Consider the following 8,664-nt stretch of genomic DNA (forward strand, 5'->3'; position numbering starts at 1 on the left):
ATGGGCTCGACAGCCGAATTAAGGTTCTGCTTGAGGAGGCCGCTCTGTACTTCTGCTGCTAAGGCAGCTATGTGCTCTTCTGTACGGAGGGAGCGTTCCGTATTTCCATTGGCCGTTATGACACCGCGTGGACCGGGCATCTTGAGCTTGAGATAAGCATAGTGTGGTATTGCGTTGAATCAAGCAAACGTGGTTCGTCCGAGCAGTGCTAGATAGCCGCTGCGGAAGGGGACGATGTCGCAGATTAACTCCTCACTTCGGAAGTTGTCCGGAGATCCGAAGACGACATCTAGTGTGATTGAGCCCATACAATGGGCCTCTACAACTGGTATGACTCCTTTGAAGGTAGTCTTGGTGGGCTTGATCCGTGATGGGTTAATGCCCATTTTTCGCGCTGTATCCTGATAGAGCAGATTGAGACTGCTACCTCCATCCATAAGGACGTGAGTCATGTGGAACAATCAATTATTGGGTCTAGGACCAGTGCGGCCGAGCCACCGTGACGAATACTGGTCGGATGATCCCGGCGATCAAAAGTGATCGGGCATGACGACCATGGATTAAATTTTGGGGCGACTGGATCTATCGCGTAGACGTCCCTGAGCGCACGCTTGCGCTCCCTCTTGGGGATGTGGGTAGCGTATATCATGTTCACCATTTTCACCTGCGGGGGATGTTGGGGAACATAGCAGAATTTTAAAATTTTCTACGCATCACCAAGATCAATCTATGGAGTCATCTAACAACGAGGGAGAGGGGAGTGCATCTACATACCCTTGTAGATCGCGAGCGGAAGCGTTCAAGAGAACGGGGTTGATGGAGTCGTACTCGTCGTGATCCAAATTACCGATGACCTAGCGCCGAACGGACGGCACCTCCGCGTTCAACACACGTACGGTTGAGAAGACGTCTCCTCCAACTTGATCCAGCAAGGGGGAAGGAGAGGTTGATGGAGATCCAGCAGCACGACGGCGTGGTGGTGGAAGCAACGACGATCTCGGCAGGGCTTCGCCAAGCTTAGCGAGAGGGAGAAGTGTCACGAGAGGGAGAGGGAGGCGCCAGGGGCTAGGGTGCGGCTGCCCTCCCTCCCCCCACTATATATAGGACCCCTAGGGGGGCGGCCAAGGGGGGTGGAGTGCCCCCCAAGCCAAGTGGGGCGCCCCCACCCCTAGGGGTTCCAACCCTAGGCACAGGGGAGGCCCATGGGGGGCGCACCAGCCCACTAGGGGCTGGTTCCCCTCCCACTTCAGCCCATGGGGCCCTCCAGGATAGGTGGCCCCACCCGGTGGACCCCCGGGACCCTTCCGGTGTTCCCGGTACAATACCGATTACCCCCGAAACTTTCCCGATGGCCGAAACTTGACTTCCTATATATAAATCTTCACCTCCGTACCATTTCGGAACTCCTCGTGACGTCCGGGATCTCATCCGGGACTCCGAACAGCTTTCGGGTTACCGTATACTAATATCTCAACAACCCTAGCGTCACCGAACCTTAAGTGTGTAGACCCTACGGGTTCGGGAGACACGCAGATATGACCGAGACGACTCTCCGGTCAATAACCAACAGCGGGATCTGGATACCCATGTTGGCTCCCACATGCTCCTCAGTGATCTCATCGAATGAACCACGATGTCGAGGATTCAATCAATCCCGTATACAATTCCCTTTGTCAATCGATACGTTACTTGCCCGAGGCTCGATCGTCGGTATCCCAATACCTCGTTCAATCTTGTTGCCGGCAAGTCACTTTACTCGTACCGTAATGCATGATCCCATGATCAACCACTTGGTCACATTGAGCTCATTATGATGATGCATTACCGAGTGGGCCCAGAGATACCTCTCCGTCATATGGAGTGACAAATCCCAGTCTCGATTCGTGCCAACCCAACAGACACTTTCGGAGATACCCGTAGTGCACCTTTATAGTCACCCAGTTACATTGTGACATTTGGCACACCGAAAGCACTCCTACAGTATCTGGGAATTGCACAATCTCATGGTCTAAGGAAATGATACTTGACATTTGGAAAAGCTATGGCAAACGAACTACACGATCTTTAAGCTATGCTTAGGATTGGGTCTTGTCCATCACATCATTCTCCTAATGATGTGATCCCGTTATCAATGACATCCAATGTCCATAGTCAGGAAACCATGACTATCTTTTGATCAATGAGCTAGTCAACTAGAGGCTCACTAGGGACGTGTTGTGGTCTATGTATTCAGACATGTATTACGATTTCCGGATAACACAATTATAGCATGAACAATAGACAACTATCATGAACAAGGAAATATAATAATAACCATTTTATTATTGCCTCTAGGGCATATTTCCAACAGGGGAAACTTCTTCTGTCCCCCTGTGTTCGGTTGCTGGGGCTCTTCGTCATCGTCCTCGCTTTGTGATCCCTTTTTCCCCGTTCTCGGCCTTTAATTTGTCGGCCTGTTTAAAAACCCAGCAATCTCTATTTGTATGATTGGGTGGTTGGTCCGGGGTGCCATGAATCTGGCACGGACGATCAAGTATGTGGTCCAAGCTAGATGGGCCTGAATTGTTCTTTTGGAATAGCTTCTTCCGCTGACCGGACTTAGAGCCACTGAATCTGGCATTGACTGTCATGTCCTCAGTGTTATCACTATTGTTTCGAAGCTTGTATCTGTTGCGTCGAGACTTGTCTTTGTTGTCTTTAACTTCATGGGTGCCGGCGTCGCTTGCATTGTTTTTTCTGTGGGCCAACCAACTGTCCTCGCCCGCACAAAAGCGGGTCATGAGTGCCGTGAGGGCCGCCATGGATTTTGGCTTTTCATGGCCGAGGTGGCGAGCGAGCCATTCATCGCGGATGCCGTGTTTGAAGGCTGCTAGGGCTTCGGCATCCGGACAATCGACGATTTGGTTCTTTTTAGTTAAGAACCTAGTCCAGAATTTCCCGGCGGACTCTCCGGGCTGTTGAACTATATGGCTTAAGTCATCATCGTCCGGAGGTCGAACATATGTACCTTGGAAGTTATCAAGGAAGGCCTCTTCCAAGTCCTCCCAGCTGCCAATAGAATTTGCAGGCAGACTGTTGAGCCAATGCCGAGCTGGCCCCTTGAGTTTTAAAGGGAGGTATTTGATGGCGTGGAGGTCATCGCCGCGGGCCATATGAATGTGGAGAATGAAGTCTTCGATCCACACCGCGGGGTCCGTGGTTCCATCGTATGATTCTATATTCACGGGTTTGAACCATTCTGTGAATTCATGATCCATGACCTCATCAGTGAAGCAATGAGGGTGTGCGGCGCTTCTATATCGGGCCGTATCATGGCGTAGCTCTGATGGAGTCCGTCTGCGGTTTTCAACCCGCGCATGACTAAGTTTGTCACGTGCGAATATGTGGCCGTCATCGCGTGTCGAGGCACGTTCTCGTGATCCGTAGTTTGATCTGGTATGTCCTGCTTTATTGTTCAGGTTTTGCCGGAGGTCATATGTATGGCCGTGGGCTAATTTACCTCTACCTGTGCGATGAGGCGGGGCAGGCCGGTGTTCGGCATGAGCTGCCGTTTTGTCCCGACCATGTGGTGGTCGGTCAGCCACATTGGACGATGGTGGTATGTATTCCAGCGCCTCCTCGTCAAACTGAGGTAGCAATTTGCGCTTTGGGTAGCTTTTGGTTGGGTGCTTGAGGCCGTATTCTTTGGCTGCTAGGACATCGGTCCATTTATCATTGAGCAGATCTTGATCAGGTTGAAGCTGTTGCTTCTTCTCTTTCAGGCTCCTTGTAGTGGCTATTAGCTGGCGCTTGAAGCGCTCTTGCTCAAGAGGTTCCTCAGGCACGATGAAATCGTCGGTGCCGAGGCTCACCTCATCCTCGGAGAGTGGAAGATAACTTCTGTCCTCTAAGTCTTCGTGCGTGGCCTGTTTACCAAGGCTAACCCGCCAATCTTCCCTTTCATCTTGTTCATTAGCTGTTTCAACGGGGTCTTAGTTGTCTTCGGCACCTTTTGGAGCGTTATCTTCTCCTGTGTCGGTGTTGTTGTCTTTATTGCGGTGTGACTTAGAGCGGCACCACTGACGCCGATGCTTGGATTGTATTTCGGAAGGTTTATCCTCGGCTGGATCTTCCTTGTCATCGCCGCTATTCTCCTTTGGTGCATCCACCATGTATACATCGTACGAAGAAGTGGTCGTCCAGCATCTGGTGAACGGCGGGTTCTAGGCCTCTTCTTCTCCGGCACCGTTGTCCATACCGTCGATGTCCTCGGAGTCGTAATCAAGTTTGTCGGTTAAATCCTCGACCGTGGCTATGAAGTGGGTGGTGGATGGGGAGAAAAATTCTCCATCGTCAGCCCCTAGTTCGAACCGGATATAGTTTAGCTGTGAGTCCTCTGCCAAGGACAGGTTCTTTAATGAGTTTAGCATGTCTCCCAAAGGCGAGTGCTGGAAGATGTCTGTGGCGCTGAATTCGAAGATCGATAAACGATCAAGTTCGGCATCCGTAGGCTCACATGGTTCGAAATTTACAGCCGGAAATGAGTTCGGAGTTCCGGTGGCACGGTTATCATGTGAGATCAAGTCTATGTGCGGCTCCAACGCCATGGAATCTGTGACCTCCATGGTGGGGTCGATCCTCCCATCCTCGGATGGCGTAGTCTGCTCTGGATCTAAGACCAGAGCGGTTATGGGAGCTATCTCCTGGATGCAGTCCGATGACAGATTTAGGTCATGTCCCTCGGGGCGACCCTGGTGGCAGCCATGGTCTTGAATCCGGCGAAGATCAAGTCTCCACGGATGTCCGCGATGTAGTTCAAGCTCCCAAATCTGACCTGATGGCCAGGGGCGTAGCTTTCGATCTGCTACAGATGGCCAAGTGAATTGGCCCGCAGAGCAAAGCCACCGAACATGAAGATCTGTCCGGGAAGGAAAACTCCCCCTTGGGCAGCATCGTTGTAGATGGTTAAAGGAGCCATCGAACCTCTTGATGACGGCACAGTGGAACTCCCAATGAAAGCACAGTGTCAAAACTGGCGTATCTCGGGTAGGGGGTCTCGAACTATGCGTCTAAGGTCGATGGTAACAGGAGACAGGGGACACAATGTTTTACCCAGGTTCGGGCCCTCTCTATGGAGGTAATACCCTACGTCCTCCTTGATTGATCTTGATGAATATGAGTATTACAAGAGTTGATCTACCACGAGATTGTAATGGCTAAACCCTAGTGGTCTAGCTTGTATGGCTATGATAATGTCCCTCTCTCCGGACTAAGTCCTCCGGTTTATATAAACACCGAGAGGATCTAGGGTTACACAAGGTCGGTTACAAAGAAAAGAATCTACATATTTAGTCGCCAAGCTTGCCTTCCACCCAAGGAGAGTCCCATCCGGACACGGGTGCGGTCTTCGTATCTTGATAGCCCATCAGTCCAGCCCATGGCTAACAGGCCAGACGCCCGAGGACCCCTTAGTCCAGGACTCCCTCAGTGGTTGTGTGGTGCGGTGTGAGGCTTTAGAGTGGAGGGAATGGCTCTATATATAGACGGAGCGAGAGGGGGGGTATGTGGCACCGCTGGAGTTCTCTGGAGACAGGCAAACGGCGACGAAAAGCGCTTGTGAGAGGGGGCAAGGGCTCAGCGTGTAGGCATGAGCTGTCCACACTCGCCGACGAGCACATGAGGCAGGGGAGAAGAAGACAAGGGCACGAGCACACTGTGACTTTTGGCCGCGACGTGCCCGTGCTCGTTGCGGCGTCTCCGGCATCGGCGAGCGCCAGGGAGGGGTCAATGGTGATGAGTCGAGGTTGGTGGCGCGGCGCGGCAGTCGTCGGCAAGCTCTGGCTCGAGCACGTGCCGAACAGAGGCGTTTGCGCTACTCAGAGCGCGTCGAGCGCATGCCAGACCCCGTGTCCACATGCGGTCACCGCCTTGGCATGGTCAAAATGACGCCCACAACTGGCCAAACCTTGTCTGGGCTAAAGTCCATGCAGTGATAGGTCTAGAGAAGTTGAGGACTCATCACCAGGCCGACCACATGTGACTCAACCATCTTGGCAAGTTTCTATGTTTGGATAGCTACTAGATGGCCATTAGGGCTGATCTCATGGGGTTAAGGTTTTCTTAGGAGGGTGAACAGGCTCAAGAAAAATCAGGGCCAAAGGATCAAGGAAAAATACAACTTGCTGTACAAAGTGCAATTTTGGACCAGAAGAGGAATTATTTTCTATAGCAAAAATATTACAAAAAGTCATGCAATATTTTTTCTTGGGAAGGTGGGCCATGGTTCAAAGAATATTCATGAATTATTTCAAAAAATTTGGAGTTATAAAAATGGGGGTTGCTTTGGAGCACTAGTTTCTGAAATAAGCTTTAGAAGAGAAAATGAATATTTCATTTATGAAAAATATTCATTTGATTATTTTGGGGATTTTTCGGAGAAATGAGATTGAATGAGAAGTAGATAGGTCACTTGGGTGAAAGTCACGGGCATGCCCAAGTGATAAGTCTAGTTGAATTGATTCCATAACTCCAAATCCAAGGCAAAGGCAAAACCAAGTCCGGAAAAAGAGAGAAGGCAAAATCCAGGATATCACATCGATATCGTGGCTTTCCGCAGTGGCTATCATGCACTGCTCGGATGGACCGCTTTCGCCCGCTTCAATGCAGTCACGCACTACGCTTATCTAAAGCTCAAGATGCCTGGACCACGTGGTGTTGTTACAGTTAATGGAAACATGGAGCGCTCCCTCCATACCGAGGAGCATACCGCAACTCTCGCAGCCGTAGCACACGGTGGCCTTATCAAGCCGAATACTACACCGGCAGTCAAGCCCCCGGACACTGTTAAACGAGTCCGGTCTACCCTGCAGAATGAAAGTCCGGCTCATCCAGAGCTAGACTAGCAATTCAGCCTTCGTCAAAGCCCCAAGCTGATAGCGGCATATGTACCGCGCGTACACAACTACACACTAAAGATACCATGGTCTAGGATGGAGGCCTACCAAAAATAAAGTCCACAATACGGTTCGACCCTATCTGGACCATCATATTCTTCATTTTCTTCTTGTTTTTCTTTTTGAGGTTCTTTACAACCCACACCACTCTTCGATGGTACTTAGGGTCCTTTTCCAGGCCCCTTATATACACTCGATCATTGATCCTCTCAAAGGACCATACACTATGGGGAAAGGCGGCGCAGACGTGAGACAGAGTGTCCAAAGGATCTTCAAGGTCATCTTTTCCAATTTAGGACCTGTATACAACTTTCCCTTGTCCTCGGCATGTAAAATGGCCTTGATGCTTATGGCATCCTCTGTAAAAATACGTTTTGACATATCAATCAGATTATAATGAAAACAGTTTTACCCTACCTCATTCTGTATTGGTCTACTACGTCATCTGTATCCCGTCTTAACGACTGATTGACATATACACATTGGCATTAATCGCCAGGGGCTTTATTCGGCCACAAATGTTCAAAAACAAAAAGTTCGAACACTTTCATAGTACACTTCGGCGTCCCAAATATTGCATTATATGCATCGGCTCCGAATCATGTCTTTGGTCAATAGTTGGGTTGCCCGGCTCCTATGGTTACCACCTTATGTTCCGCTTGTTCGGCTAAGGTAGTAAAGGGAGAACTACTGCGATCGTGTTTCTGGTTTGTTCAGTCAAACACCTCAGTAGAGAAAGCCGAAAACTGACTGTCATGGTATGGCGAGAGCTGGTCGGCTATTCAGCGACTTGATGTAAATCTCTTGCGATTTTTCCGTACTACATGAAGGACTGGCTTTGGCTCGGTCATGCGCCTACGACATACCAGTTCGGACAGCCACATGCGCACCATTCTTAGTCCCACCGTCAAACTCCTATGGCTAAGTGAAAGTGCTAAAGCCGCATAGTCTGATTGCCTGGTTCACTACGTAAATCACCTCCTTTACGGACCAAGACGTTGGGTCAAGAGTGATTACACGCTATTCCGAACATCCTCGTAGTATCTACGTGGGGGCTGAAGCCGATGACTGGCAAACTTTCAGAATAATAATAATATATGGCCGCACCAAAGGAAAGTAGTTCAGATAATACATAAAATATATTACACAGCCTCGGTTATGATACATTGTTTGGGTACCCGGATACATTTACTCGAACATAATATCCTTCGAGCACTAGCCCTCTATCAAGCGGGCACCCTCCAGGACGTCTTCAAAATAGCGTTCTGGAGTACGGTGGTCCTTGCTTCCTGGCAGACCCTCAACTGCCACGACGGCGGCTTTCATTTTTGCCTAGTGCATCTTGACACGGGCAAAGGCCAGCCCCGCACCTTCTATACATGACGCCCGCTTGACCGCGTCAATTGGGGGCAACGCGTCAACGAGTCGCTGTGCCAGGCCAAAATAGCTGCTTGGGACAGGTTCGGCCGACCACAGCCGGACTATGACGTCCCTTATGGCCAGTCCGGACATTCTATGCAGCTCGGCGCACTGCGCCATTTGGTCATTCAACAACGTTGGGCGTTCCTGCGCCGCGAACTGCGACCAGAATAGCTTCTCCGTTGTATGCCCCTCCTGGGCCCGGAAGAACTGCGACGTCGGCGACACTCTTCGGAAGATCCACAAATGCATCTGGAGCAGTCCATAGTTGAGTGAGCAAGACATACTTCTGATTGCCGAATTTACTCTGTAA

The sequence above is a fragment of the Triticum urartu genome, chromosome 1A (genome assembly GCF_056163025.1).
Source record: "Triticum urartu cultivar PI428250 chromosome 1A, HENAU_Tu73, whole genome shotgun sequence".
Classification (NCBI taxonomy): Eukaryota; Viridiplantae; Streptophyta; class Magnoliopsida; order Poales; family Poaceae; genus Triticum; species Triticum urartu.